The sequence below is a fragment of the Euprymna scolopes genome, chromosome 7 (assembly GCF_053919585.1).
Source record: "Euprymna scolopes isolate OS-2025 chromosome 7, ASM5391958v1, whole genome shotgun sequence".
Classification (NCBI taxonomy): domain Eukaryota; kingdom Metazoa; phylum Mollusca; class Cephalopoda; order Sepiida; family Sepiolidae; genus Euprymna; species Euprymna scolopes.
Genome location: NC_136488.1, coordinates 84,663,507 through 84,687,525, shown reverse-complemented (window position 1 = coordinate 84,687,525; position 24,019 = coordinate 84,663,507). Strand labels below are relative to the sequence as shown.

Sequence of the window (24,019 nt, the reverse complement as noted above, 5' to 3'; positions counted from 1 at the left end):
TTAAATGTCCTCGTGTCCAAATTGGATTTTTGCAATTCACCAACCGTGACAATCAGGCTTTAGTAGAATGTATTCCAATTCCCGATGTGGCTGTTCATTTGAACCTAAAATCATACAAATTGGTCGGTCATTTCTTAGTATGTATAACAATAACATACTGAATTTTCAAGAGTCTACGACAATTTTCAATTCCTGTAGAAAAAAGTCTGGAAACTTATTGAAGGGACTTTATATATATTCTAAATAAATTTTCAGCATTTTATATTTTAAAGATGCAGTTTAAATTACAAGAAATATTAAGGTCGATATATCGCAGACGTAGTTATTGCATAAGTCGACTTGCCGATGATAAATTCACAATGACAAAAGGAGATTCAAGGGTATAATAGTGAAGCATATAAACACAAGGAATCTTAACTTAAATTGTGAAATTGAAAACAGGACAACCTGCAAAATAAACGTCTGTTCAACTTCTTAGGGAGGAAACAACTCTTCCTTTGCCGACAATTTGAACTTTTGTTACAAGCAAAATTAAATATGTAACAAGTGTGGAATAAAATTAACATATTTATTCATACACTACAAATTATAAATGGTGAAAGTACAGGATAGTTAACATTTTTTTTAAATCGTGAACAAAAATTTTTAAAAATAAGCAAACGAAGTAGAATTAAATTATTTAGCATACTGACATGACGCCAGAGAATTGCTAAAAAAAAAAAAGCGGTTGAATGCGAGAATCAGTCCCCTTTGTATTTTACACATACGAAAATCCAAGTTAACACATCAGAAATTGTGAAAAGTGATTTCTTTCATTAGAAATTTTGGGTTTTATTTTTAATGCAATTTTCTAAATACTCAATAACTTTTGAACAAAGCTCTCATTTTATAACTCTTATGAACTTTATTTATTGTTCTCGTAAAGAAAATTGATTTATTTATATAGGGATAGACTTAGTCAGTCGTTCGAAATTGCTTTTTTGCGCTGAATATTTGATGACCTCGAATTGCAGAGGTTTTTATTTACAAGATCTACTCTGCTATCACGCATCCCCAAATCCGCAATTATTGATACTATGGAGAAAACCGTTTTTTTATAATAATACGTGCGAGGCTTCTTTATAACTTAACATCTTAATGTAAGAAAAAACAGTATGTGTCGAAATATATACTCTGATTTAAAGACTATTTCTGTACGCTTGCACTAGTTTAGAGACAGTTTACACAAGTGTCTTTTGCGCATGTACGTTCTCGTACACATGCGAACGATTCACTAAGCTTTTCGTGCTGTAACGAGGAAGACGGAGGTTTGATCGGAACAATTTGGATCGATTTGGGATGTGTTACAAAAGAGGTTTTATTGATTCCTACCGTAATTTGGCAGCATTAATTGCAAGACTGTCGAAAGCATTCATTCGGAGGCGCTAATAGAGGCGAGCGGAGGAAATCTATGTCGGTTGCAAAGTGATAGTCAGAAAAATAACGGTTCCTGAAGTATCCACGGCTAATTTTACGCGCTGTAGTTTTTTTTTGTGCACGTTTGTTATATTGAAGTAAACATTCAAGAGTTGGCAAATTTATCCACCGTATTAGTTAATCGTCAGATATTGCGGATTTTTTTTTTTTTTTTTTTTTTTTTTTGCAAATATTAATTTGCTGTTTTATTTTGCAGATTATTTTGCAAATATTAAGTCATTAATAAATAAGAACCAACAATGTGTATTTAATATTTGCCAAAATCAGAAAGTAAATTAATACGGTTGAATTAATTTATGTTGTCAACGCTTGGAAAATCAGACGAAATTGGTCATTATATTTTGGCAACCATTTTGAGAACAAACCGTTTCAATATAATCTCTACGTTCATACATACATCTGATGATGGATTCCGTAATCGGGTTTTCAGTTGTGACTTAAAGCCGATGTTTAACAAGCTGATCCTTTATTGGCTAACACCAATTTGAGTACGAGAGTCCCGAGAGGTTTGTTAAGAAGACGAAGTGTCTAAGATGCAGTCTTATCTTCTTCTATCTATTTGGACTACATCGCATCTTTTGGAATATGTACACGCTTATACATGAGTGGTTTTTTTTATTTTTTATAAATTTTAGTAGATCTGGTTTTTTATATTTTTTATAAATTTTACCAGATCTGATTTTTTTTTCCTGATTTCATAAATTTTATCTAAGTTTTCTTGCTAATTTTTAGCAGACCTGTTTTTTTCTATTTTCATACAGTCAACTGAGGCTGTGTGTGTGTGTGTGTGTGTGTGTGTGTCGAGGCATTGTTTTTCTAGTGTGTCACTCTTGTTTCGCACATATTTCCTGAATAAATAAGACACAGGTTTTGATCTTCTCAAAAAACGAAGAAACAAATTATTTTAGTTTTTTATACAATTTTTTTTTAATGTAAAAAATATTATAGTAGCTACTATTATTATAATGCCTTAGGTTACCAGATCAAGGTATCTGAAGATATTAACATCTTGACCTAAAATGCACCAAGCATTTGTTATTGCGTTTTCCTTTCTCTTTGCATAACTCGATCATGTTCTGTAAAATCTAAAACAAAAAGAAAAAAATTCCTCTACAAAATAATTGAACCAAACACTATAAGCAAATATTTCAAAATGACTGGATTCAGTATTAAATAAGCAAAAAAGGTTTGATATGCCGTAAAACAAAACAACCAAAGAATATTAATGTTAAATTTATTAGATAAGTTTTTTTTTTTTTTTTTTTTTTTTTTTTTTGTTAGGAATACATGCATGCATACTTACATTAACACAGTGACATTCTGGATCTCGTTGGATCACCGAAGTCGAGCAATGCTATGCTGAATCCGGTCATTAGCAGATGAATAAGCATTTACTTTAACCAGGCGCTGTATGTTAGAGAACAGCGACATCTAGAAGAACTGTAAAATATAACATCCACAAAATTATCTTCTTTGACCGGGATATGCAAGCAACTGAGGTTCCTCTTGTGAATTTGATATTCGTTAAAACTTACTCCTTGAGGGAAGAGCCAGCTTTGTTCATCCAAGATGCATGCAACACTGGGACAGGAGAACAGACTTAACATTGAATATGTTGCTAAGGTCGCTATAAAAATGATTGGATCATTCTACCTCTCAAGAAAGTATTTGATTTCTGATGCAATTTACTATCCATACAAGATTCGGATCCGTCCTAAGATAGAGCACTGCTCCCACATATGAGGAAACACTGTCAGGATCACTTTTCCTTGGCTAGACAAAGTTTTTTGTTAGGAATACAGGCATGCATACATACTCACATTATTGAGAGGTGTGAAGGCTAAGCAGTCTCCATAATGTTTGGTTAGCTGTGATTTAAGGTTTTCTCCTCTATAAAACTGATTTACAAAATCTGTATGGCATAGGCTGTCAACATAAATTTCCCTAAGGTATTCAAGTTTTACGACAGTATTCGCTTGTACCTGTGTGTGTTCGTCAATCGGAGTCGATTATGACCATAGACAACTAGTTGTGTGTCCGCAGGTGGCTAATCAGTCCAATCCGGGCGCGGAAGCCCCTGCCACATGTTGGACACCAGTGGCTGAAGACGGCCACTTCAGCATCTCAGGCTTTTCGCGCAGCGCGCTTCTCTTTTGCAGATTCGGTTCATCTTGCCTCCGCGAGCAAAGAGCCTCGTGTACAGACGTCACGAAAAACAACTAAACCACTTCCATCTTCGATGTCTTCGGAACATCTTGTACATTCGCTGGCAAGACAAGATCCCAGACACTGTTCTCGAGAGGTCCAAGCTCCCAAGCGTCATCACTACGATCTGCAAAGCGCAAGCCCGCTGGGTAGGCCACGTGTATCGGATGACAGACTCGCGCATACCAAAACAACTGCTCTATGGTGAACTCCGGTGCGGAATGAGAAGGGCTGGTGGACAGCGCAAACGGTTCAAAGACACTCTGATGTCCTATATGAAAGACTTCAACATTGACGTGAACTCATGGGAAAGTAGTGCTCCCGACAGGCCAACCTGGCGCCGCTTGGTACAGTACCTGTGTACTGACAACACAGCAGACATGTGAAAATGCATCAGCATGCGCCATCTTCATCTGGACTTGACGATCCTTAAATCGTCACTGCGCAAGGACCCTGGGTTTTGGATGTATACTGATCGACAGGTCCTGTGATATTTGGCCTCACAGGCAAAGAGGTTGTAACCTTTAATTCTCCATAGAAGATCAAAGTCTCTCTTTGCTTCAGCAGTGGTCAAAGCGTTTTCACCACCCTCACACTTAAACTTCCTAATAGATTCAGTTGCCCATACACCGTGTTTCTTCACATTTTTCGACCTGTTTTATTGCAAAAAAAAAAGGTAGTTTGGCTTAAAGATTATCTTTTCACTCCCATGCACTTCGACAACAAGGTTGTCGAAGTGCATGGCTCAGCAGAAATTTCCTCTGTGCACAATCGATTAAGATTCATGGTTAATCGTTGATAGCAATCACGATGGTAGCCATGGTCACTCAGCAGAACATGAGGAACTTGGGGGCAAGCATCAAACATTCGATGAGCAGAATGCAAGGGTTGTGCAAGTCTCCTACGACAAATATCTTGAATCTTAGTCTGTCTGCTGCCAGACGTGTAAAGCCTTCTAATTTAGTCTTTGAAGTGAATCACAAATTCCTGTCTCTGGTTTAGCATGAACAGTCTTGTCCTCTTCATCTTTGCTTGCTTGATTTCTTCATGACGGCATGGAAGCTGTTAACATCAGATTGTAGTCAAATATCTGAAACAAAACAGAACAAAAACGAGATATTTTTATATAAAGAGTTACAAAGAGAGAGAGGGGTATGAGGGGAAGACATATGAATCTTGTCATTTCTTTATCAACAAACTGATAATCTATGGTGTAGATATAACAACAAACATGTAGTCAGCATTTAATTTCTCACCATATTTACATCAGAGCATATAAAGGATACCAAATGAAAGCTAATTATTTGTTTTCACATGCAAATAGCAATAAAATACGCTCAATGAGAGTACATATAGGAAAAAATGTCTGAAATTGAAGAAAAGTTACGAAATATTGAATAAAATTTGGGGAGTGGGGAATAATGAACATACAAATTACTTTTCAGACTTTGACAGTGAAGATGATTGTGTTACTTTTGAATTTTTTTTTTCTTCGGATAGCTTATTTCTTCAGCACTTATTAGCAATATAAGATTAAATGACACTCTAAAATGGTCATATGCAAATACGAGGACATGAAATAAGTTCATTTGATGTATAATGTCATTCCAGGATCAGTTAGAATGGGTATAGATATTAAGGCAAGAGGACATTTCATTCATCTTTTTCAAGGCAATTTTCACGGCAGGGTAGATTTACATGCTAAAAACTTGCAATACATCCCCAATTTCTTATGTTAACATATTTTTCCCTAATCTAGACATCTCAAGCTTTCCAATGATACCACTTATCATGGGTTATTAGGAGGTACGGTCGACCTCGCTGGCCCATGAACTATTAGTAAAACTATTAACGGAATTTCATATGATGGAAACCTGCCTTAGGTGTCGCGTGAATAGTCTAACCACTTTCTAATGACTTCAAAATACATTAGTTTTTCATGGAAATTGCTCAACACAAGGCATGAAAACACTTGATGTAGGAAACTAAAAAGAAAGAAATACTATTTAAAGGCCAAAACAAGCCAAGGATAAATGTCAAGTGGATTGACTCCAACCTACAAACAGCAATTCTTTCCTTTTTGTTAGAAACATCGTTCATTCTAATTTCTTTTTAATGTTCAATAAGTTTACTATTTCAGAACTTATTTAATGCCAATGTTCAATTTTAGAGCGAATGTAGTGTAGTATCTGTTCTTTTGTCATTTCAAGTATTATCGCCTTCTTTGGGGAGGGGCAGTGTAGTATATATTTGGGTAGTATAACACTATAGGCATTTTGATATCTGGTGACTCAATAGTAAAAAGGGGCTGTTATATATGTGTGTGTGTGTCTGTGTGGTGTATGTATATTTGTGTGCGTAGATATACAGAGAGAGAGAAAAAGAATGAAAAAGGTGTGGAAGAAAGGGGTTTATTTTCCTTGTGTGTCCAGAACATAGTCCACCCACTTTCTATTGACTTCAACATACGTTATTGTTTATGGAAATCGCTCCACACAAGGCACGAAGCCGCTTGATTTAAGAAGTTAAAAAACTAAAATGCTACTTTATGGTCAGAAGTCGGCCAACAATAAGTGTGAGATTCCGACTCAGAAAACAAGAATCCTCGCCCCTTTGTCAGAAACACCGCTCATGGAATGTTAGGACTAAAGGATGAAACGGGAAAAGCGAGAGTTACGAGTCTGCCGAAGGTAAACCAAAAGCCAACATTTTACTCTCCTTAAAATATATCCTACTCTCTATTTAATAAAAAGAATATTAAATATTTATACAATCTCCTTTTAAATGTAATCAACCCTCGTTATTGGCTCTAATAAATTACGTGATGCGGGAATATCGCCGCTGGACATTGCACTGTTCCGAGTCACGGGAAGATTTAATATCCTGGTTTGTTGCCTGCTTCGACGCATCGCGAGTCTTTCTAAACAAACGGAGCTTTTCTGAACAGATGTCCGACTGAAGAACGGAAATTACAGCCAAGAATAGATGCTTCTGTCTGTTAGAGTGACAACGGCGGGGAGATAAGCGAGGCGTACAATTGACTGACGTTGTTAACCGTTTCCACACTTGATATCTACAAAACTAGACGTATACTGACGGAGATAGATGCGTTGATCAATAACTGTGATAGATATATTGACAAATAAACAGATACGACGTATAATAGATGGAAAGAAAGATATCTCTACATAAAGTTAGATATGTTTATATATCTATTTCGATGTACAGGATTCACTCTTAAACTAATTGATCGATCATTATTAATGTTAGAACATAGCTGCTAGGGGTAAGGGTGTGCAATGTGGTTTGTATTTAATATAACGTATTTTTATGTAAAGGGTAAAATGATAGTATACGCTATTCCTGAAAATTCAGATATCTCCGACTTTCGTAAAATTTTAACACCAGTTAAGAAATATTCCGAGCATACGGTATAATCGCATTTAAACACCAATTTCCGTTAGTTAAGCGACATTGAGTCTAGTCAGTACTATAATGGGTGACCATTTGGGAATACTAGGTGTTGTATGTGCTCTCCACTTATATCGGAATTGTTTCCAGTTGTCCTGCATTTCTCCTTTCCTCCAGAATCAAGCAGTACCGACTCAGTAAAGGTGTAAGCTGGGAGATTGCGCAACCTTTGCCTCACAATTATACGCGCAATCCCCCTTATAGTACTTATCCATTGTCTCTCAATGCTGAACGAAGACCTTAAATGTCTCTTTCTTTGGCGTATTTAAAGTTTTTTTTTATATGACCATTTCATAAAACTATTTATATATAGAACATGTTTAATTAAGTCATGATACGATTTCTCAAATATCATTTTCATTATAAACTAATTGGAGAGGCGGCGCGAACGCTTGTCTAGTCGTAAAATACGCTTAAATATATTTTAATTCATATAGATTTCGTATTTGTTATTACAGAGCCAATTTTCTCTTGAATATATATATATATATATATATATATATATATATATATATATATATATATATATTAGTACTAATTTACAAAGTTTAAAAAAAATATTACTTGGGTGCCAGCAGCTAGAATCGAAACCAAAACATTTAGCGCTCCAGTCGCTTTCCCTACATTTTTAGCTAACCTGACAAATAAATAAAAAAACTTCAAATTAAACCACTGCAAGCTATGAATGAATTTGCGCATGCGCAAAAGTAATAGAAATATGTCGGCAAGTTGAAACACATTTTGCATTTCAATTTGCCGACAAATTTCAATGCGCGTCATTCATCCATGCAAACAAAGATTTTAGTCGCTATAACACATCTTTGGTGTATGATTGCTAGTTTCTGTTAATTTCAGTGTTATGTGACCAGTAGTTTAACAGTTTATTGGTTAAATATTTTCACACAGAAACACGTACGTACATGCATTTACTGATTTATTTATATAGATTAGATACTATTTATTAAACGTATTCTGTTTTTTTTTACAAAGGAGTCACCACTTATCAAGGCTCCAAGGCCACTCGAGGTGAAGGTTAATGAGTGTACAGTGGTCAAGGTGAACATGTCAGTCATCATTAGTAGTGGAAATTAGGTAAATTGGATTACTTAAGAGGATGGCTTATCAAGAATTTGTTCACATTGCACTTGAAGACAACCATATTATAGTCAGTTGGAAAGCAGGAAAACGGAACAGTTCCACTGGCGTGCAGTTTTTAGAAAGAAGCTTTGTTCATGGAATCTACGTTTAGGTTTAGGCACAGATAAAGAGTGGGGGAAATTATTGATAGTGGTTTCAACTAGACAAGTGTTTTTCGCGAAAATCAGGCTAGGGGGACCCATAGGCAAAAGCTCAGGCGAGCACTTTCCATGAAAATAACGATAAAGCAGAGACAGGCTCGCGACGTCTCTTCTGTGGGAAAGAGATTCCAGGAAAGAAAAAAGGGCATCCCCTTACTAGGCTATTGTTGTCGACCCGTGCTAGGGGTTACAAATGAAATTAACCACAAGTAGTGTAAAGTGTATAAAATATATATATTTATCATAAAGAATACAGGAACCACCAGGAGAGGAACGTGTTCGTAGCATGCGGTTAAATATGGTATGAATGTCTCCATTTAGTCTCTGAAACCAGTTGTATTCATAGGACTGGTTGATTCCACTTAGTATTCAGATAGGGGTGATTTGTACCCCACAGCAGCTATGAAGTCTATTTTGAACTCTATCAAGGCAAGATAAGCTGTTTCTAGCAGTTCCTGTCCAGATCTGGACTCCATCCTTGGGCGCACTTGGTTCTTATACATGAAGAGAACTGCATCAGTAGTGAGATATCTACTTGGGCGGTAGAACGATCCCATCATTTGCCAAGCAGCCTTGGCAAAGGATTTGATGTACTTGTTCCATCTCAGATCAGAAGGAAAGGTCAAACCCAGAAGTTTGTCTAAACATGGCGTCTCCTCAAGATGAGAACCACGTGCTCAAGACCAGAGGAGAGAGAATCAGAACTTGGTCGTTTGCGGCCTTTGAAGTGTTGCCATAGATGGTAGTGCCGTCAGCATAAATGTTTACAAATGATCTTAGAATGTGATTTGGGAGATCATTGATGTAGATCAGAGAGTTGGACCAAGGATGGATCCCTGAGAGACTCCAGCATTAATTTAGTGAGCTTCAGATTTTTGCCCATCAACCACTACTATTATAAACCTATCAGAGGAAAATGATTTGATAATTGAAAAGACATTTCCAGCTATACCGTAGCTGGAGATTTTGTGAAGTAGACCTTTATACCACACCCTATCAAAAGACTGATATGTCAAGGACAATTGCCTTAGAAAGGAATCCTCCATCGAGAGATTCGCTAGTGGCAATGATGAGTTGTCATACAGCGAAACGGGATTTTATTTCTATGATTAATATATATATATATATATATATATATAGCCCACAAGCTGCAACGTTGTTTGGCTGTGGAATTTATTAAATATAATCTCTTACATTCTGAAAAAAAATATATATATATACTAGCAGGACCCGTGTACCGGTGTTGCATGGTAGAAATATGATCCAATGCTAGAACAACTTAAGTAGTGCATTATCGTATGCGAGTCCCGTAAATTACTGACTATAGACAAATTGCTAAAAATATTAATACTGAGAAATGGCGGCGGTTGCTTATGGTAGCCACTGTCGGCTCAAGAAAATTGCAGACATTTACGGCAATGGTCAAAATAAAAGCATCTGGCTTCTACTGTCGTGCATTTCTGGCTGTGGTAGATAGCGGAATTCACTGACTGCCATTGTTAGCGTTGTTAGTTGTTGGCGATTAGTTGCTTAGGGCGGTTCTTTGCTTGTCGGTGCATGGCGGTCTGTCACTAGATGTCAGTGGCGAGTGCTGGTGGTCACTGGCGTATAGTTTTGAGGTGTTTGGTGGTCATAGGCTCTTTGTAGCAATCATTCATTGTAATACACAGCGTCCATTGGATTGTTCCGAAATAAATCGCTTGTCCTCAATTGTCAGACACTATCATCTAGTGGCTAGCACTGTAATTCAATGGCAGTTATGAGTTTTATCAGCGGTAACTGTAAAATCTTGATTGATATTTTTAGGTGGTTACTGTTACCTGATGGCACTAGAATATATATATATATATATATATATATATATAATATATTACAGTAGTTAAAGAACGGTCGATTTTTTTTTACTTCTAACTTTATCTATGAAAAAGGAAACAATGCTGAAGTTTCCAATGTTTAATAATAGTAGTAAAATAAAAAAAAATTTTTTTTGAATACATATTAGTTTTTTTTTTACATTATTTATTTATAATTAAATTTATATAATTTAATTACGGAACTTTAAGAAACGAGGGAAATTATTAATGAAAATATAAAGAATCTTTTCAGTATTTAGTGAAAAGCCTCTTGTTTTCAATCACACTATGGTATCTTTTGCTGCAAGACAGAAACAATCGTTCATATGTTATCTTATTCCAGGATTTATTTTATACATTCCCATAAATCAAGATTTTGGAGTTTTTCTGTGTCTTATCAACAATAATTTTCCAAACATTTTCAATTGGATTCAGGTCGGGGCTCTGAGCTGGCCAATCTATAACGCAAATATTGGATCTGTTTAGCTCTTCTAAAACTATTTTTCTTTATGGCACGGTGCGTTGTCTTGCATAAAGATATCAGAATGGGAAAGATTAGGAGCCACATGTTCTCTAGTCAATACTCTGTATATTCGGGCATTAACTTTTCTGTGAATCCTCACAAGGGGGTAAGTTCCTTTTGAAGATATCATTCCTCATACCATTATACTGCCCCCTCCAAATTTTATTGTACTTTTAACGCACTTAGGGAGCAGTCTTTCTCCATTTTTTTTTCTTCTGACATGTGATCTTTTTGTCTGATACGAAAAGATTGAATCAAAGATTCATCGCTAAAATGAATCTTCCCATTTTTTTCTTCCAAAAACAAATGTTTTTCGGCGAATAATAATCTGACCTTTTTAATTTTAATAGAAATTAAAGGCTTTGAGCACGGAATTCTTGAAAATAATCCAACTTCGTTTAATCTTCGTGAGATCGTTTGTTGGAAAACTGTTGGCCCAGTTTCGGATGTAAAATCCCGGGATATCGAAGCCTGTTTTAAAACGATCAGATGATCGAGTGATTTTTCCATCTCTCTTCGTTGTTACTCTGGATCGGCCCGATATTTTCTCTTCAGTCAATTGTAAACCTTTTTTTTTTTTTTCTATTTTCAATAACCAGAAAAACACCGCTTTTAGACCTTTTCAATATGTTAGCAATCTCTCTTATGGACTTTTTTGCATCATAATGGTCACAAATAAGCTGTTTTTCTTGTATAGATAGCTTTCTTCGAATATTCGGAGTCGACATTTTAAGTTATTAAAATTGCTAAAGTTTGTATTGGTTTTCCACATTCCTTAACTTTTGGACGACTGTAATTTTATTACATTTATTTATATGTAAAAGCCTAATACGTATTCAAAATAAAAAAAATCAATTTTTATTTAACTACTATTATTAAACATTGGAAAATTTACCAATTTTTTTTCTTCCTTTTTCATAGATAAAGTTAGAAGGATTAAAAAAAAATGATCGACCGTTCCTTAACTTTTGGACGCTACTGTATATATAATAGAAAGCTCGAAATGCAGGTGGAACTTAGATACAAGAAAATATATCGATAATAGAAAAATATATACTGTTGCATTTAGATTCATTCATCAATTCGAAACCAGGAAATACAATGCATAGACTAGGCGTTATCGAAATGCCTGGTATAAAGAGCTTTGATACCCCCCACGCCCTTTACTGTATTCCCTTGTTTCGAATTGATGAATGTATTCAACGGTATATATTTTTCTATTATCAATACTTTTCCTTATATATATATATATATATATATATATATATATATATATATGTATCCTCGGTCAGTGAAAAATAAATCATTCTAGATTGAGGCAATTATTTTCCTCTCCTTGAAGAATACTGTACATTACAAATCAACATTGTGTCTAAATCTACACAGGTAGACAAAAATATGGAATGAGATACAATTAACACCCTAAACTAAATCATTTTACTCCAACATGAGATTCTATTTTTAGGCGATTATATACCTGCATACTCTGAAAAACTTGACGTAAAAATATACACCAATATCTGAAATTACGTAATAATCCGTTATGTTGTGATATTTATATATATATATATATATATATATATATATACCTTCACCTGCCCTAATTTACTATTATTGCAGAGATTGGTTGTTATGGTTGCTATGTCATCTCCCCTTACTACACTGCGTTAACGTTAGGCCAATACCCTACCTCACCTTTGAATGAACACAAATCAACCGCATTTATTCTTCAAATCACTTCCCTTATGGATAACCTCACAGACCAGACCTCTTCATCCACAAAGATATTTATTTTTGGGATCAGTTATTATTTCCAACATGCTCTCGGACTACAATAAACATGGATATTTTATTTCTACAACTTTCTCGGATCCACCTGATTTTGGACTCAACAACCATAGGAACACACTCCGACGTGAAAACATTTTCTTTTTACCCTAATCCATCTGTCTCATTATTCTCCATCTCACTTTCACGCTAGTATGATCCTTTTCATACTTAGTTTCTTTAAATACTATACAGGCAAAATTCCTTCATACATTTTGCTAATTCTTCCCCCTCTGACGAGAAGGAAAGTATTTCTTCGAAACTCCGTGGATTAAGGACTTACACCACTATTTGTATTTCCTTTCCGAAAAATAAATGTGTTTAACCTTCGCTCAAGCGTTTCTCAACATATTTTATTAAACATACATATATATAATATGCGCAAAATAACGAATTATTACGTAATTTCAGACAGTGGACAAAAAAGAAAAAGTGTAGCACCAGAACAGGTACTACGCTTTGAATTATTGATCCATGACATGAATATGCGAGCAACTGCATGAAGGTTTACTAATTGACATATTCCTTTGAAAAACGATCGTTAATTACTTAATCATTTTTATGGCTTCTTATTAGATGATTTGTTTCATTTCATTATTACACTGAATTCTATTTATGCATATTTTCTACATTCTGCATAATTGCGTAGAATTTAAGATTAAAACGTTCTAGAACACGGAAATAGTTTCTCTCTCTATATATATATATATATATATTATGAAATAAAGAGAATTTTGGGTAAAATTGTTCTGAAAGAAGATCCACCGTCTTTAGGTGGTAAAATAAAATCCACAAACTTGTTATGCTCGGTCGTCTCTAATTTCTGTAAACGAACTTTTTTCTGGTCCGACCACCGTTTGCAGTCTATACTGAAAAAAATCTTCATACCGACGAAAATAAGCTTCCAACGATTTACCTTCTTTATGCCTGTAGCAGAAATTGCCAATCGCATTCTATATTGAATCTTGTAAAAAGTGCAGTAGTATTATCGGTGGACGTATTATTTTCTCTGATTTGAGTAAGCAGCCCTTTCATGTGTTATTGTTCTCATATTTCTGGGCCTTTAACCTAATTAGTTGTTCTTGTTGTCTTTCATCTGAGCGCTTCTGGTGTTCAAATAATTGTTTTTCTTGTCCTTCCTTGCGCGTTGTTCAATTTGCAGTTTTAATAATTGCTCCAATGTACTTTATAACGCGTCCATTTTTGTATGATGGGTAAAATACTGAATTTACAGAAATTTATCAAAACCGTGTTCCGATTAACCAGATTTTAGTATTTTTTTTTTTTCAGAATAATTAGGGGAAAAGGGAACAGTATTTCGCTCCCTTTAATCACTTTGCAAACTAACGTTGAACATAGTTTTAAATTCATTGGAAAGAATATTTCTTTCAAACTGAATGTTTTTTTCATAGACGAAAAATATATGTCGACAGAAATATTCAATACTTTTTTCAAAGCAAATTTTTTTCTCATAGAATATGAATAAATTTTGACTGTGACGAAATAAACGTCGAAAAGCGTATTGACTTGTGGAACGTTCGCTGATACGCTTATTTAATGACGGGAGAAAAACACGAATAATTCGTATTGTCTTTCTTTTGTATGCACCTATATATGTCGTGAGAAGAGAAGAAAAAATATGAAAATATTCTTACTTTCCACGTGTTTGCAATTGAAACTTTTATGTCCATGCGCTCATTTAAATTTTCGAGTTTCTATTTCCTTCTTTCATCAGTGTTTTCTGAACACTTGCTTGGTTTAATGCAGGTTTCCCTCGTGAGTTCTTTTGAATGGTGGGGGTATTTTAAATTCAAGTGACCTCTGTGAGTTCGTAATCCGATGTCGCCACTGTTATAGCCCTGTTAAAGGAATGCAAAGAAATGCACACCGCCAAAATAAAGTAATATGTATTGCAAAGCATACAATAGGTGGGTTATTCGTCATAGGCAACGAACGGCCTTGGTTGATACTGGATACCAACCTACACCTTTTGATATTTATTGAGATTAGAATAGTCTATTAGCATGTAACATATGGTAGTTCTGCCACAACACTTTCGATTTGTGTTTAGCCGGTAAAATAGCTGTTGAGGGGACAAATTTGAAAAAAAACACTGACCTTGGCGTAGGCCGAGTCTACTTTTTTTATTATTATTTATTTATTTTGCTGCGCACGCGATAATTAAAATAACAGATTAAACAACCTAATTTTTGTTGCAGTTTTAAAGACGTATGGATTTAGGTTATACAGATAAAGCTGGGAAGCTATATACTTAAGTTTCAATTCTAGCTGATGACACAAGTCTGTTTTTTTTTACTTTTGAAATTACTAATATATTTTAGGTACAATTGTAGTGGAGTCGGAAAGGGTGAAAGTAGGAACACGACCACTTGGTGGGAAGAACATTTCTATCAAGCAAGGGTTAGTGGTACAGAAAAGGTTAGTAAGTCCGTGGGGTGTCGTCTCTGTACGACATCCGGGATAGCTCTCATTGAGCGGTCTACACTTGCTGGTTATATGCCAAATGGACAAGTCCATCTTAGCGGTTATAAAGGTGTGTATGCCCCAAAACACCCCCCTTTCCACGCTTTTTTTTGTTCAGGGGGAAAAAACGTTAATATTTCTTCCTTTTCGCATCGATGATAAGGGTTCAGTAACCTTTCATTTCCTTGTCGATCGGCGGTGTTCTAAGTTTGCTTGGGGAGGCTCAATATCGAACATATCACATAACGTATCGCTAGCTTCTTCCTCGACTTGAGGTGTGTCTTTGCCGACGACGACTAATTTGATTTAGGTGTCTCTTGTGAGTGGTGCTAGGGGTTAGAACGATGTAGGTTGTGTTTCCAATTCTTTTGTCAATTGTTCCCTGTTCCCAAAACGATGTATTGTTTCCGTATGCTTTAAAGAAAACTTTTTCTCCTGGGCTATACTTTTTTGTGGGACCGGTAGTGGTCCTACCTGAATTTGCTTGTTTTTGTAGTAGTTTTTCGAAGACTGGTCGTATTGTTCGCGCAAACACGGTCTCTGCAGGAGACGTTGCTTTAGGGGTATTCGGGTTTAGCGTGATCCCGTAAACCTGTAAGGACTGTTGTAAGGCCTTATCTGAAGATGTTTCAGAAGCTTTTTTAATGCTCTTTTCAAAGTGTCTACGAAACGTTCTGCCTGTCCATTTGATACGGAGGTATAGTGATGTGTTTTATTTGAAAACTGTCGCAGAATTCTTAAAAATCAGTTGATGTGAATTGTCCCGTTGTCGCTGACTAAGCAATAAACAACGCCAAATCGGGCAAAAAGTTAATGAAGGAAAGAGATAATGATCCCTCTGGTGGATCTCTTGCATCTGAGTACTTCTGGTCACTTTGAATAGCTATCTACTACAATCAAGTAGTAGACATCCTCCACTGGTCCTGCGAAATCCACATGTATTCTCGACCAAGGTTGGTCTGTCTTTGGCCATTGTTTGATTGGCGGTGCTTTAGCTGCTAGAGAACAACCCTTGCAACAATCTACCAAATTTGAGATGTCTAAATCCATATTTTGCCAGGATACATAACTCCGCATAAGGCTTTTCATTCTATTTTTTCCTGGATAACCTGTGTGAAAATCTTAGTATTCGTTTCTGTAAAGTCTTGGGTATAACCACCCTTTCACTATATAATAGTACATTGTCACACAAGGAGAAAATGTTCGCTATCTGTCGATGTTTTTCCATGATCTTCTGTTTTGTGGAGCAAATGAACTCGTCTTCTTGGGCTTCGCATTTTATTTCCTGTATGGTAACTGGTAGTTCTTTAAGCACGTTAAGCATCAGATTCTTGATCTCGCTATCTTTTTTTTAAGAAGTGATCAGTATCTTCTAGTGGTTTGCTTTGATTTAAAATTAACCTCGACAGTCCGTCAGCATGACCATTTTTGAGGGAAGGTATTCTAACTTAAAGTTATAGTTAAGTAAGATCGTACCCCATCTCAGCAATCTGTTTGCTGTATACATAAATAGTCCTTTCTTCGATCCGAAGGTAGTTAGGAGCGGTTTATGGTCAGTTTGCAAATTGAAAAATCTTCCATGGAAATAACGATGGTACTTTGTTGCTGCGAATATTATTGCGAGGGCTTCCTTTTCGATCTGCAAGTAATGTTTTTCCGAAGGTAATAACGTGCGTGACGCAGTGCCACTGGTTTCTTGCTTCCATCCGGCATTATGTGTAACATGCAAGCGCCTATGCCATAAGAACTAATTCTGGGTTGTAATGTGTAAGACATGGGTCGGACGTCAGTACAGTTTTAATTTTGTTGAATACCTCTTGCATTCAGATGTACATTCCCAAGTACTGTCTTTCTTCAAAAGTTTGTTAAGTGGGGCCCGAAGATTATGCATGTTGAGAATAAATGATTGGTAATAGTTGGCCAGTCCTAGAAAGCTTTGTAGTTCGGTGACGTTCCCGGGAGTTGGCATGTTTTTTTTATTGCAGTTGTCCTGTCAGGATCTGGCCTCCTTCCTTGTCAATTATGTATCCTGGGCATTTAATTTCTTCTAGAAAAAATTCGCACTTTCGTTCCTTAACTTTGAAACCGAAATCCTGTATCTGTGAAAGTACTTTTTGTATGTGCTCTCTATGTTGTTCCTTGGATTTGCTGATGATAATTATATCGTCCAAGTATGCAGTTGCGAAATCGAGGCCGTCTAGCATAGTATCCATTATTTCTTGAAAAATCGTCGAAGCGACTTTGGCCTCAAATGCTAGTCTCTTAAATTTGTACAAACCCCTGTGGGTGTTTATGCAAAGGAGCTTTGAGCTTTTTTTCCTCAACCGGAATTTGAAGATACGCCTCACTGAGATTAACCTTAGAGAAGATCTTGCCTCCGTTCAGTTTCGCGAAAATCTCCTCGGGACTCGGCAGTGGGTAAGGGTAGTTTTTCAAGACGGAGTTTAGCACAGTAGAAAAATCAGCACAAATGCGGATTTCTTTCGATTTCTTTTTTACGTACACGGTAGAAGCTGCCTATTGGCTGAATTCCACTTTTGATAAGATGCCGGTCTTGACTAGTCTGTCAAGTTCCATATTGATTTTCTCTAACGAAGCGAATGGTATGTTCCTTTTTTTCTTAAAAACTAGTTCTGCATCGGGTTTCAGCCCAAATTCGGCTGTTGCTTTCCTACATTTACCCAGGTCCGCTGTAAAAATTTCAGGAAAAAGCTTTTTTAGACTAGCTTTAAGTTCTTGTTTTTCTGTAGAAAACGATTCTACTTTTTGGCAAAAAGTGTTGATCAGTACATTCCACAGATTAAATTCCTGAAACCAATCGGTCCCAAATAAATTTTCTGTGTTTTTGAGCACAAATAATTTCAGTTTTTTCGTTGTACCATTAAGTGGTATTTGTAGTTAGTTCTCCTTCAAAATTTATTTTTTCTCCTTTTTTGCTAACTTGCCAGTTTTATGCATAGTCGGCCTATTTAAATTTCTCCACATCTGTAAATTTATTATCGATAAATCCGACCCAGAGTTTAATTGCCATTTAACTTCTTTGTCTAAAATTCTAACTAAGACGTATTTTCGACTGTTATTTTCGTCTTTCTTATTCATTCTTGTCTGTTGAATCTGAATTTTACTTTTCCTCTGCCGTTTTAAATGTGAGCTTTTGTGTCCTAGTTTTTTGCAATTAAAACTTTCTTTAATGCGAAAGGAGCAATCATTTGACCAATGCAAGTTTCCGCAGCGAAAACAAGGGGTTGAAGGCTTCTGGTTACCTTGTCTTTCATGCTTGAGTGGAAGATAGCGTCCAGTTTCGTTTTGTTTTTTTGGGGAGTACCCATTAGTTCTTCTCTGTATGTTCTTTATGTGTGCAATATCAGATTCTTCGATGGTTTTTGGGTCCTTCTTGATACTAATGATCCTTTGGCAATCTTCCGCCAGATTTTGTACAGTTAAGCCTGGTTCACTTTCCAGTTTTGACAAAACTCTTCGAAGGATCTTTTTTTTTTTTTTTTTTTTTTCGAAGTAAAACCCTGGACAAATATTAGGCACTTGAAATCATCGGCACTCAATTCTGACAATTTAAAATCGTCACAGTGTTTGTTAACAATCGAGGCGAAAGTCAAGTAGTCCACATCGTCTTTTTTCGTAAGGTTCAAGCATTTCCACCGTCTGTGAAACAGCGACGATTTCGAACTAAATAGTTCAGTTAATCGTTTAACGGTTTCCGTAAACGTCAGATCGCTAGTCTTTTGTAGCAAGATATAGTCGACGAATTTGTCGTGTTCCGTAGCCCCTAATTTGCTGAGGAGCAAACGGACTTTTTTGGTCTGCCCAATTTTCATAGTCGATATTGTACAGATCTTCATACCGTCCTAAATATGTTTCAAATGTTCGATTTTCTTTAGGACAGTAGGTGAAATTATTTATTGAACTTAGTACCGCACTCTGGGTAAACGCTGTATTGCTCTTTGTAGCTTAATTCCTATTCATTAAAACCTGTAGTAGTGCTTCAGTTCTCTTTCTGTTCTGTTTGCAATGCAAAAAGTCTGTCATCAGCTCTCTTTTGCATTTGGATCATTCTTTCTTCTGCCTGCTGTAATCTATCGTCAGCTCTTCTTTGCTGGTCCATTTGAAACTCAATTAGACGTGTTAGTCTCTTTCACATCTTCCATTGTGTCTCTTTTTATTTTATTTTCTCGAGAGAGAATTTGTAACTTAGCGGCAGTCACAGCAAGGGAAAACTTATAATTTATGGACTAGTATACTCTTCAGTAGCGGTAGGAGAAATGTAAAAATTATAGAATGATTTTGCATACACTTATTTACTCGTTGACACGTGTTCCCTTTTGTCTCATATGTCAATAGTTCGGAAATCGAGATAGATTTTTGTTTTACCGTAGAGAAAAACAGTACAATATACTATCTACAATATGCACTATAAAACATATAATATAACACATACAATATACAAGTCGACTTGTGTTCAGCAAAGTTACGGTTTTTAAAAAGTTGTTCCGGGCTCGCGTTTTCAGTAATAGATATTGTCGCACGAGCCGTATTTTTTCTCACTCCGCTGGCGAGCAAAAATTTCTCCAATAACGAAAAGAGTATTTATTTTAAAAGTGCTTTAAAAAAATGACAGGTGGAAGAAAAAAAGGGGTCATTTCCTTTCAGTGTGCGTGCGTGCTGTTTCAAAAGTAAATGGGGAGGAAGAAGAATTTTTTTTTCATCACCAAAAACAAAAATTGGCTTCCGAGCACGTAAAAAGAATATTTGCCTTTTTCACACTGTCTTTTTCTTTTCGTCTTCTCAGTAGAGTTCAAATAAACAAATAGTCAGTCAACAATAACCACTTTGTCATAAAACAAGAATTCATTTCCCGAAATTTCAGTAACAGAAGAACAAAATCTTCCAACATAAAGTCCATATGTAATTCGCATAAACAATTGAGTCGACACGTTCTACGGCAAATTAAAACGAGATTACTTTTTTTAAATAAGCATGAAAAAAGAAATTCTACTTACAATTTCTTTGAGTAGATAAATTTACGTGTTGTAAACTTTTTTTTACACTACCCTTTTCCGTCGTTGAACTTTTGTGGTTTTGTGTTGTAACTTAGAAGTTGGCAATTGACCATTTCGTACGTTTGAAAGTTGAAGTTTTGCTCGTGAGTTTTTTCTTTTATTTTTTTATAACATCCTTGTCGCCATTGTAATGGAGTCGGAAAGGGTGAAAGTAGGAACACGACAAATTGGTGAGAATAAAAACATTTCTATCAAGTAAGGGTTAGTGGTAAAGAAAAGGTTAGTAAGTCCCTGGAGAGTCGTCTCTGTACAACATCCGGGATAGCTCTCATTGGGCGGTCTAGACTTGGTTATATGCTTAATGGATAAGTCCATCTTAACGGTTATAAGGGTGTGTATGTCCACACAGAAACAATATAATAATAATAATCGATAGGGCTCTATCATTATATTATTACGCTTATCGCTCCGTCCGTTATCATGCTGTGCATCCCTAAAAAAGGAAAGTGGAATATTCCAAATAAACCTTGTCACTCTTGAAAAGGTGTGAGATATTTAAAAAAAAAATTGGTGTCGCTGTTGAGGCAAAGCTAATAAAAATGATTCTTTCTTGGCCTTTTGGCTAAGATCAAAGTGTAGTATCTGTTCTTCAGGTGCTACATTTCGATTTCTTCTCTCTCAGTGGAAGAGAAATCCTTTGCGACTAAGACAATTTTTCTCCACGTTAAAAAAACTACCCTGGTGTCTAAATCTGACCCGTGGGGATGCATTGTGAATAGGTACTATGTTTAATGTAACAAAGTTTTAATATTAAAAAAGTAACTGGAAAAAGTTATTTCTGATTTAATTATAAAATGACCTGAAAAATATCCGTTCTGATTATTTTTTTTATGTTTACTTACCTCCCCATAAGGACACGAGGTCGGTTAAAAATTCAGGGGGAAACCAGATCCCCCAAAAGGGGCTCTCTGGTCAATAACAAAAATAAGAATTGTATTAGTAATGAAGGATTTCTCCTCCATTAACCAAGACCAAAAAATAGGGGGATTTAAGTCACTGAAATGCTGAAACTGATAGTACACTCAGGCATTCATGTTGAAGCAATGGTTACCTAATCCCTAACCGTCTTAATGTTTTTATGTATTACTTTCGAAAAGCTGCTGAAACAGTTTATAATTTAAACATTACTTTATATCAAGTATATTTTAAGCAGTGGGTTACGGTATATGACGTCAGTCCCGGAAATTACTCAAACCGTTTACGATTTAAACATTACTTTATTTCATGTATATTTTTAGCAGCGGGGTGGGGGATATTAAATCAGTCCCGAAAATGGGTGAACCAGTTTACGTATTACACATTGCTTTATTTAATGTATATTTTTAACATTGGGGTGGGAAATCTGAAGTCGGTTCCGGAAATGGTTGAAACAGTTTACTATTTAGACATTACATTATTTCATGTATATTTTATCAGTGGGTTTGGGATATAAAGTCGGTCTCGGAAATGGCTGAAACAGTTTACGATTAAAACATTACTTTATTTAATGTATATTTTCAACAGTGGGGTGGCGGACATGAAGTCAGTCCAGGTATTGAATGAGATGTGCAAATATATACTATCAGAAAGCGCCGCCCAGTATTGAATGAGATAGGTGAAAAACATATAGTAGCAAAATACATAGCGTAGCTCGAGATCGAATGAGATAGGTGAACGATATATATTAGCAGAATATGCGGCGTCACCCTGGATTGGATAAAATAGGTGAAATATATATACTATGAGAATACCCAGCATTTATTTGTTTGTAATGAAATAATCAGCACAGGCAATATATCGAAGTTATTATTTAAGTAAGGGGGGCGATATAGTGGGTTAAAGTTATGAAAATTATTGTCGAAATTATTGTCGAAATTTGTAACATATCCAAGAATTATGAAAAATGATGAATTGTGAGTTACTTGATTGGTGTGTTTGTAATGATATATAATATATTTGATATATTGTATGGGCTTATTATAAGTAGGAGTGAGAGGCATAATGTTGGTTTTTAATTATAAAAAATATTGTCGAAATTAGTAACATATCCAGAATTATGAACAAAGATTAAATGTGAGTTAATCGCGTGTGTGTTTATAATAAAATAATCAGCCCAGGAAATATATCAAAGTAATTATGTCAGAGAGGGCAATAAGGATGGTTTAAATTATGAAAAATAATTGTCAAAATTAGTAACATATCAAAGAATTATTAAAAATGATATGTTATTTAATGCATTAGTGTGTTTGCAATGAAATAATCAGACCAGCCAATATATCAAAGATATTATTTTAGTAAGTGGGGCGGATGTGGCTTAAAATGATGAAAAATGATTGTCGACATAAGTAACATATCCAAGAATTATGAATAATGACAAAATGTTAGTTAATTGTTTGGCGTGTTTGAAATGAAATAAGCATCTCAGATAATATATCAAAGTTATTATATTTGTAGTGGATGGTTGATAATGTGGGGTAAAAATATAAAAAATAATTGTCGAAATGTGTAACATATCAAAGAATTAAGAAAAATGATGAAGTGAGTTAATTGATAGTTATGTTTTCTTTGAAATAATCAGCCCAGAAAATATATCAAAGTATTTTTTTAGTAAGAAAGGGCGACGAGGATGGTTTAAATTATAAAAAATTATTGTCGAAATTAGTAAGATATCCAATAATTACGAAAAATGACGAAATGTGATTTAATTGATTGGTGTGTTTATAATAAAATAATCAGCGTAGACAATATATCAAAGTTATTATATAAGTAAAGGGGAAGAAGACAAGGAGGGCTTAAATTATGCAAAATTATTGTCGAACATAGTAACATATTCAATAATTATGAGTTAATTGACCGGTGTGTTTGTAATGAAATAATCAGCCCATGAAATATATCAAAGTTATTATTTTAGTAAAGGGGCAGTACATTTTTAATAAAAAAAAACTAGAATATGATTGTGCCTTCATTCATGCTGAATAGAATGCAGCAACAATATATTGCATAGGAAAAATGCTGCTGTGGAATTTCCACAGGTCCCGCTAGTAATATTAAATACGAAATCTGTACGAATTAAAACATAATATTGCACCATATTTTACAATCGGACAACGCCGTGTGGTTTGCTTATATATATATATTATATATATTATATTATATATTATATATATATTATATATTATTTATATTATATATATATATATATATATATATATATATGACCTTACAGGAGTTCGTGCGGAAAGTTCCTCGACTTTCTCGCTGAAATTTTAGCCTACATTGGACGTGTGTAACACTTTTGATTTGACGTTTAGAGTCCTTGCTAGTATGTATGTATATATGTCATGTCCTAAGCTACTGGTACCATGTAACACAGTACTACTTGCCTCATGGTCGGGTCACCGGCGGCTAAACATGTTCCCCCACATGTTGTTTGGTGAGGAGGGTGGCTAGTTTCCCTGAAGGATTAAAAACAAGACCTTCCAAAGGGCGAATGAACCCTTTTTGGGGGTCAACGGCCAACTAGTGTGTGTATGTATGTGTGTGTTGGGGTGAAGGCAACCTTTCTAGGAGAAGCAAATCTCTGATTTAAAAAATCATAAAGCGGAAAACCAGTAGCTGCATTAAGCTGGTCTGCAGTTTAACTTGTTGCTGGCTATCTTGCTCTTGCTTGTTCCTGGATCTCAACATTTTGAACCGAGAGACTTAGATGATGTTACAGAGTCTTTACTTTGTACAACAGCTGTGTATAGATACTTCCTCAGGTATTTGTCTATTAAAATGGTCCTGTGGCGATGAAGTCATTTTTGGCTCATGTCTGGGGGAGTGGCA

The 24,019-nt window shown here is 35.4% G+C and overlaps 1 protein-coding gene and 1 pseudogene across 4 annotated transcripts in view; both read left to right on the top strand.

Moving 5' to 3' along the window:
• LOC145279819 (uncharacterized) overlaps window positions 1–24,019 on the top strand; it is an 843,773-nt gene that overhangs the window by 385,181 nt on the left and 434,573 nt on the right. The window lies entirely within an intron of this gene.
• LOC145280492 (U2 spliceosomal RNA) lies at window positions 20,755–20,869 on the top strand (annotated as a pseudogene).